Source organism: Alosa pseudoharengus, unplaced genomic scaffold (assembly GCF_046254945.1).
Source record: "Alosa pseudoharengus isolate Yale_2024_CS ecotype anadromous, Long Island Sound unplaced genomic scaffold, YU_APseudo_1.1 YU_APseudo_1.1_scf_23, whole genome shotgun sequence".
Lineage (NCBI taxonomy): Eukaryota > Metazoa > Chordata > Actinopteri > Clupeiformes > Clupeidae > Alosa > Alosa pseudoharengus.
The window spans coordinates 22,824,160-22,833,431 of NW_027468685.1; the positions used below are offsets into that span (position 1 = coordinate 22,824,160).

Genomic DNA, 9,272 nt, shown 5'->3' on the forward strand with positions numbered 1-9,272 from the left:
GCGGTGTTCATGATGCTAACCTTTAATGAACACCAATCTGAACTGTCATTCGGCCAGATTCTGTGCCGCAACAATCTGGTATCATTCTGATCCAGACATGCACAAATATAGAGTCCGAGTGTGTGTGAGATGGCGGAGTTGAGGTCAGTTTTGCCGCTTTTACCCCCACCTCAATGCCGGCTTTGGCCGTAAGGCAGCTGATACACAGGAGCTGTTGCTCTGTCGCTCATTGCTAAGAGGGCAAGGAAGTAATTTTTTCTCCTTTAAAGTGTTTGAGTTTTTTCGCCTTCCTCTGTGTTGAGAGTGCCAGCATATTAAAGCCTTCCCTAGCTTACCATGGGCGCACAGGTACACCAGCGTGTAGCTTTGCTCTGTTACACTCCTAGCTGACCATGGAAGCACCTACACCAGCGTGTAGGTCTGCTGTTCCTTGGAATCCTCTCTAATAATGTGCTGCTCACCACTTTTCTTGCTGTTAGCTACAGTATTTTAAATACATCCTGGTTTCCATAGCACCTCATATTGCTAAATTGGCGCTATTGCTATCCCTGGATTACTCAAACTCAATTATCACAACTCTATGTAATTATATGCACTATCCTGGGGTGTTAGGCCTGTATCATCAAAGCATGTTGTAAGCAACAGCCTACAACTACTAGACTACTATCGTCTCCATTGTACTTTGTGGCTAAATGTAATTTGCTCATTTTGAATTGCTTGATAGGTGTTGGCTAAAATGTAACATACATTCTTAAACAATTCAAATCAAGGCCAACACTTTCCCGATTTTCTCCTGAAACTTGTCCTCAGTCAGAGTGTTGAGCTCAATCCTTTTTTCTTTCCCTCCTGCTAGCCAATCAGCCAAGCACCTGCGCCGTAGTGTGGAGCTCCGTTCCTCCGGCATCTCTCCCTTTGTCCATGCAACATGCTTTGTCAACCCAGCAAGTTATGGGTGCCCGCGTGCAGCCCTCTACCTTGCCTTCCACTACTGCGTTCTCTTTTCTCTATTCCAGCTAATCAAGCCTCTTCTCTTTGCAGACCCAGGGTGCTGTGCAACCTCCTCCCCCTCCCCTGTAGCGACCGCGTCGCTACCTTTTCCCTTTCCCCATCATCTCCCACCGGCGTGAACCGCGTTCGTGCCCGTGTCTCTTCCCCAGCCAGGGACCACGTCCCTGGTTCTCCCTCACCCCTCTTTCCCTGGATTGGTGCCACCACCCATGGGGTCACCCAGTGTTTCCCATACATTGACTTATTTGTAGCGGCCTACCACAATATCAACATTGACCACCAAACAATGATTTTCCAGGTTGTATTAAATTGTGCTTAAATCTGGTTAGCATCATAACCACACTGTGCTAATTTGATAAACTGTTCCATTCAAGTTAATTCTGCAAACCAACCACCACAATTAGAATTCAATTCTGTGGGAAACACTGGTCACCGCATCCTTCTAACAATGTTTTCCAGATCACACCCAGGTCAATCTTCTCTTTCTGCTCTTCATGTTTGCTCTTTACAAACTCTTTTGCTTCATTTTTTAAGGTGCCTTAGTTTCCCTCATCTTTGGGCTGTATACACGGATCCTGCTGACTCCTGCCTGCACAGTGACTCCTGCACGATCCCCCCCAGAGCAATTTGGCTGAGCCATAGACTCTGCCAAGCATGGGTTTCTTAACATCCATTAATCAGTTTTCGCTTCAAGATGGCTCTTCAGGCTCTTCACTTGTACTAATCTACGTGTCAATGCCTAACCTACTCCAGCCTAGCCGCTTGCTCTCATTCTCTAAATTTCTTCTCATGCTCTTGAATGCAAACTGCCTCTATTAAGTGTTTGCTACAGGTTCATATTTACTCTCTAGATTGGCTACCATATTGCTAGGTAGCTCAGTGTTCTCTACAAACTTAATACAGCAAAGTAGAAACCTGTAACACCCATTTATCACCTTTCAGTAACTATCCTTATATTCAGACCATGTGTATGCTATGTAATGTCTAAGATCCCCTTATAGCATATATTTGACATTTTTTGCACATGTAACCCTCATTGGTTTTAAGGGCAACTCGTATATCTACCAACGCATATTGGTATTGGCACAGACCGTTTAGGTTTCATTCAGGCAAATAACGGTCTACCCGAGTAGTAGAATACTCTAGGCGCCTTAGATACCTTTCATATCACCTTATCTATAGCCTACACGGTCCTAGCCAGGGTCTTTTCAATTGGGTTGCATATTTTGGGGTGATAACATGACATGGATCCTGCTTGATTCCTGCCAGCGCAGTACACTCCTGCAAGATCCCTGCAAAGCACTCCATGACCCTGGCTAGGGATCTTGCCAAACAGCAGAATTGTAGATCGTAATTTGGAATGTTAACTTTATGAATCACTCACAAATCTTCGAATCACTTGCCATGAGCATCAGCAACTACATCAGTCCTCTATTCCCACTGCACTGGTCCCGAGCTCTGCTACTGCAAGCTGTACTCCCCTGCACTGATCCCGAGCTCTGCTACTGCAAGCTGTACTCCCCTACACTAACCCCGAGCTCTGCTACTGCAAGCTGTACTCCCCTACACTAACCTCGAGCTCTGCAACTGCAAGCTGTACTCCCCTACACTGACCCCGAGCTCTGCAACTGCAAGCTGTACTCCCCTGCACTGACCCCGAGCTCTGCAACTGCTAGCTCATTGCCCTGCATGTCATGTTAAGTGCATGTTACAGTATGTGTGCAAGTGCATGCCTGTTAAGTTAGCTCTCAAGCTTCCCATTACTTCAGGATTGATACAGCCACCACCGCGGTTGGTGGTCTGACCAATCCGCTAAGCACTCCTTCACCCTGGTTAGGGATCTTGCCAAACAAGTTTGCTGTTTTGCATGTCAACTCATAGATTGGCATTTGCATCATCTTAGACCTCCATCTGCCATAGACGACAGGCGCCCCTGGCTGTCTTAATTCAAGTCGTTCCTCTATCGCATCCCCATTAGATCCCCCATTTGATACAGATGACGGACCCTCCGTCACTTGCTTCTGTTTTCAAATGCAGCTCAAAGCTGTTCTAACGCAAGTCGGAATCCCAGCAGACCGTTACTCAACTTATTCTTTAGGATTGGTGCAGCCACCACTGCGGCAAATAACGGTCTGTCCGATCAAGCCCTCAAAACTCTCGGCCGGTGGTCCTCCGACGCCTATCATTCATATGTCAGATCAAATCTCTGATCTGAGGAAGCGCACCTCGCGCACTCCCATTGAATTTGCTCAGCGTGGTTCTTGCCATAGGGTCCTTCATCTTCAAATGCAATTTTTGGGGTGTATAGCGGAATCCTGCCCGACTCCTGCCTGCGCAGTCGACTCCGGCACGATTCCGCGAAGCCCTTCAGGACCATGGCCAGAGACCTCGCCAAACATGCTTTTCTATTATGCTTTTATGTCTTTATGCAAATTTAGGAATGTGAACTAGTGAAATGGCGTTTTACAAACGGAAGTTCGGGAGGAGCGTGACGGAATTTGCCACGCCTCCTTCTTCAATCAGTCAGGTTATTTATTCGCAGTCTACCTGCCGAAGTTGCAGCATCGGTGTTACTCTGCTCGCAACCCACCACCTCCCCTTACGCCTCCCGTCTTCCATAGTTAAAGAATAAGGGGGTGTATGGCGGAATCCTGCCCGACTCCTGCCTGCGCAGTCGACTCCGGCACGATTCCGCGAAGCCCTTCAGGACCATGGCCAGAGACCTCGCCAAACATGCTTTTCTATTATGCTTTTATGTATTATGCTTTTATGTCTTTATGCAAATTCAGGAATGTGAACTAGTGAATTGCAGTTTGGCTGGCGGTTATGTTGCCCGCATACTGCCTCCCATGGCTGAAACTGGTATTATGACACCTGTCGGGCTGTGGCTAGTAATTTAGCATGCTAATTCAGGTTGATATCTCTGCAGCACTATACCTTGTTCATTTTTTAATGACATCATCGCCCTTATTTCTTCTAGTTCTTTTGATGCGTGTAGCTCATTTTTTGGATATTTTTACCTCAATTCTTACGCGTGGCACCTTTAACCATATTACAACTTTTGTCATAGCTGAGGCGCCAGGGGCGGAGCTAATGGTGATTTGTACTAGGCTACTTTTTAGGTGACCAATGCACGAACGAAACCGGGAAACGGACAAATATTATTAAAGGTGCTATTTGTAGGATTGTTAACGAACGTTCTGTAGGCCAAAATCAAAACACTGGTGAACGTTCTCAAGACTACCAGACGCGAGCCTCTTCTGGGTTGCCAGATGTAATGAAGACTTAGCTAACGTTAGTTGACCTGCAGCTGCTTTAACGTTTCTCCAACCATGACCCAGCTACACATTACGGAAACAGTGAAAACAAAAAATACCTCTCTAACCTAACATATTTAGCTGAAGTTAGCAATGCAGATTTTAGAAGTTTAGCATAGGCTACCTGTTGTGGAGAAATATGGCCAGCTGCGTCAGACTTGATATTCTTAGTTTGACGAAGACGTCACCATCTCAGGAAGCTCCTCCGATGTCCACTTAATTTGTTTCTTGTTTTAATTTTGGAAATTTGCCTGCCTCTTGTAGGCGTTCATGAGTACAACTGACAGCTGTTGACAGTTGGCCTTTGCTAATTTGGCAACCCAAATAGGAGGACGCGCTAGCCCATTATTAATAAGCTATTCTAGAATTAATCGTTCAAAACATAAACGAAAATTCCAAGAGATTCCGCCCCGTAACTGATTTTTTTTCATGGGTTTTACGGGGTTTCACAGGTTAGAGTAATGTTGTCAAATAAGCCATTACTTCAATTCATCGTGTTTCCTCACTCTCTGACAACATATGGTGATCATTTTTGGAATGGTTACAGTTTATTTTCCATTATTTCCTACATACTGGACCTTTAAGCCTTTCTTAAAATAATGTTTCCAAAATCGTTTAGTGGTTAATCAACTCGTAACAGGGTGAACTGCACTTCTGCATTTGCTTCGTGGCCCTCTATCGGCTATAACCGCACAATGTAAGTTTGCCAGATCGGGTAGCGGATCTGTAGTTCGATGGAATGAGACATAAGAAACTACAAATTTGACTTGCATCTAATATGCAATACATCGTACTTTCATAAAATCATATGAATGCAGCATAATCTACCTTGTCTGACATCGTTATTTGCAAAGCCAGTGCTGGATAAACAAATAGTGTGCGTGCGACAGAGGAAAAGTTATTTGGTGTTTCCAATTATGATTATGATATTTACCTTTTAAACTATTTTGTCACTATTGACCTTTTATGTTTTTATTTGTTATTAGGCCTACTGTTTGCTTTTGTTTATGTAAAGCACATTGAATATAAATAAACTTGACTTGACTATGTGCTGTTTGCTGTACCCACAGGGTGTTTAAAGGCAAATGGGTACATGCCTCATAGTTTCCTAACAAATTAGCCTTAGAATCCATCATCATATCCAGTCATTGTACAAAATGGAGTCAGGAACCCAGCGATTCTTGATTTCTTTGACATGATGCATTAAAGAATCATTTAAAAAATGTCCTTTAAGTGGTATCTACTAGCCTCACAATACAGAAACTCTTTAAAACATATCTCAAAAATAATGTATTAGTAAGAATTAAAAACATAATTTCAAAGTAAAAAAATCCTGTTTTAAGATGCCAAACATAACAGGGAATGTTCAGTTAAGATCTCACTTCCAAATTGCCATTCAAAACACTGCAGGCCATGCAAATCTAATCAAACATTTTTATCTGTCCTTATCTGGAAACCTGTTTCTCCAAGGTATACAAGGAATATTAATAAGGACCATGTCTAAGTTTTCAGTGTCTGTCTTTATTTTTCCAAATAGGCTCTGGTTCAGGGCCACAAGAATAAATAAACATTTTCATAGCTGCTTGGATCATTTAAATTGTGAGATGGATGGATGATTAAAAGAGACTGGCACCCTGATATGGTGACGGAAACCATCTGTTATCTAGTGTGGTGTGAGGGCACTATCTTGTATCTCTCTGTAATAGGTTTAGCGTGGGTGTTTCCTTATTGGTTTTTCCTCTGCCACTGTACAAAGGATTGTTCAGTATATTGCCATGGGGGTTGGAGGACATTTAGTGTGTCTACATTAGATCTTTGTGCCTGAGATATGGTTAGACACCATGAAGTGGTTGTGCTATTAATAGTTGTTGTTGTTTTATGATGACTGACATACTCGGATAATAAACATGCTTCCACATTCTCAGTGTAAAGTAGTAGTTTTATTTACGGTCAAACCTATTTTATCCCATACAATAAATTTGATGTTACTGTACAGACTGAACTTCCCTATAAAAACAAGGCAGGAATTTACAGTTTGAAAAGTGCATGGGAAAATATTGTTATATTGTGCAAAATAGATATGTATCAGATCTATACTATACTACTACACAATATTAAACAATCATGTATGGTGAAAATATTCTTATTTACAGATGATGTACGAAAATGTCACATTATCATTTTTTTTAATAAATCAAAGTATTTTCTCTAGTAAAGTGTGTTCTTTTTTGTATAAAATAGGCTCAAGCATTTTGTCATCCATCATAGTTGTGACTGTTAAGGCACATTTCCGGATCATTCTGGGCACACCAAGGCGTGTCTCCTGAGAGTGTGGCAGGGTAGCAGCTCACAGAAGATCACAGCAGAGCCAGCGAGAGCATGGAGCTGAGGAATAGACAGGAGGTGAGGGATCCTAGCACCAGAGGGGCCCCGCTGGGTGTGGTGATGGATATGGTGGAGTTGGTGGTCTGCGTGGTGTATGAGACTGCGTCGGTGCTCATCTCTGTAGACATGGAGACTGTAGACATACTGTTGTGGCCACTTGTGGTAGAAGCCTGTGTCGTTACCACTGTCGTGACCACTGGTGTGATTTCTGGGGCGGTTGTAGTGTTAATCTCGTTTGATCCCTGAAAAAAGCAATCAGTATAGTTTATATTTTTTTCATTAATTTCTTGAATATTTAAATGGAACTTCTTCAAAAATGTACTTGGTAATGAAAGCATTAGTGTTATGAATTGCATATTTACCATTACCATATAACAGAAGCTTACATTTAGTCTAAAAGTTTTTTTGTCTTCTTTAAAATGTTATGAAATCTTTTTAAGAAACATTTTATCAACATGGCACAAATAAAGAAAGACCTTTTTTTTTATAGATGAATCTCTCGACCTTTTCCCACGTAACTGCGACAACCATGCCCAATTTGCCCAACATTCTTATTTTATTTCTTTTCACAATTATATTAATTACCGATTGTCTAACATGAAAGAAGATCAATACAAGATTATGTGTCTATATCCAAACCACAATTGTCCTTTCTGTGTGAGGTAAACATACGTATCATTGTCCAGGTAATAAGAGAGGGAGGTGAGCTTACCTCTGTCAGCGTAGCTGTTAACAAGACCAAGCTGCCAAGGATAAGGGCCAGAGACTTCATGGTGAGGGGTGAACTGTAGTCTGGATGGAACTGGCAGGTGTTTCAATTCAGCAGTGTATGTCTGTACTTCTCAGAGTGTAGAGTTTCCTGTGTGCATCAAATGAGGTGGGATCAGTGATGGCTGCTTTATATATTGGTCACCTGTCTTTTTTTCCCCCTTCCACCAGGAAGCTGTGTCCATGGCAACAGTGCCATAAAGGTCTACCAAGCCTAGCATAGGTTTATTACTACTACTATGTCATGATATTGCCCCATATGTACTCTATTTGCTTGCTGATTTATGATTTGCGAGAAAACAATGTCACAGTGGGCTTGTGCCAAATGCCGGATGGTATTCTGAATAGGCACATCATACACAGGTTAAGTATGTTTTATTTTGGGGGTATGGGTGTGATATATGTTGAGTAAAAACATGTCTTGTTAATGAGTTGTTTCCACAGATGAACTGAACTCCTGTGAAAGTGCTGTGCTAAAATAAGCAGCAGAAAACACTATTGACAGTTCATAGGAATTAATTGTTTTTTGTGCATGCCTAGCCTAGCCTACGCACCAAACTCTTTCATCATGATTTTTTTAGGGATTTTTGCCGGATGGTATTCTGAATAGGCACATCATACACAGGTTAAGTATGTTTTATTTTGGGGGTATGGGTGTGATATATGTTGAGTAAAAACATGTCTTGTTAATGAGTTGTTTCCACAGATGAACTGAACTCCTGTGAAAGTGCTGTGCTAAAATAAGCAGCAGAAAACACTATTGACAGTTCATAGGAATTAATTGTTTTTTGTGCATGCCTAGCCTAGCCTACGCACCAAACTCTTTCATCATGATTTTTTTAGGGATTTTTGCTTCATCTGCATTTGCTTCACAATTTTGAGTATTCACCTCAAGAGAATTCACACATTAGCATCAAAAAAATGAATGAGCTAAAATGTGTTCTCCCTTCTTACATGAAAGGAAGAAGTTTTTTTTATGCCAAATGAAACTTGTCTGAGCTCTGGGGGTGCAAGGGTTGGCACACCTTATTTCTCTTCTTATCAGTAGACTCATTACACATACATTCCATGTTGGAGGTGTTTTCTAGGAAATGAAACTTCAAATGTAAAGGAGGAACAAGTATACACAGAACTCAGGGAAAACACTGGGCCAGACCCCCCTTTTTGCAAATTTCCTTAACCTCATGTTTTGACTTCCAACATGACATCATTGATATTGGTTGTTTTGCATTAATATTCTGGTTGTTATTAGCCTGGGGCGCGTTTCCAAAAACCATAGTTGCTAACCTGTTAGCAACTTACCGGTAGTTGGTTGGCAATGGGAAATTGCTTTGCATGGTTTTGGGAAACACGCCCCTGGTTAGCATGCAGACCTTCTCAATTTAAACTGAAATTAAAAGCCATCTGAAATAAACAATTTCTATAATATGAGTGTGAATAAACCATTTACAGCATAGGCCTATCTATTAAAGTTGTTAATAGTTTTGTTACTTACTAAATTGCCTGCATATAAAAAATAACTTTAAGTAGTCTAATAGGCTTTTGCAACTTCGCACCATTGCATCAGTTTCAGTCCCACTCCACAGATTGAGATAAAACAACCCATATGATAGATTGCGACAAACAACCCTATATATTGAGACAAAACAACATTAATGAATTCACAACTGGCGTTCACATAAACATTGTTCCCAAATATTTAACACCTCCAAAATGGCCTTAACATTACATTTTCTTCTTCAGTCCGCTAATGTTGGCAGTGCGCTCAGGTTAGACTGTTTTTCCATTTGATCC

The 9,272-nt window shown here is 41.7% G+C and overlaps 1 long non-coding RNA gene across 1 annotated transcript; it reads right to left on the bottom strand.

Annotated features, from left to right (window-relative positions):
- Positions 1-6,243: 6,243 nt before the first annotated feature.
- LOC143140920 (uncharacterized) lies at positions 6,244-7,577 on the bottom strand. Its single transcript, XR_012990706.1, has 2 exons — positions 7,423-7,577; positions 6,244-6,952 (listed from the first exon to the last, which is right to left on the bottom strand). It is a non-coding gene; the product is annotated as an uncharacterized LOC143140920 (long non-coding RNA).
- Positions 7,578-9,272: the final 1,695 nt, after the last annotated feature.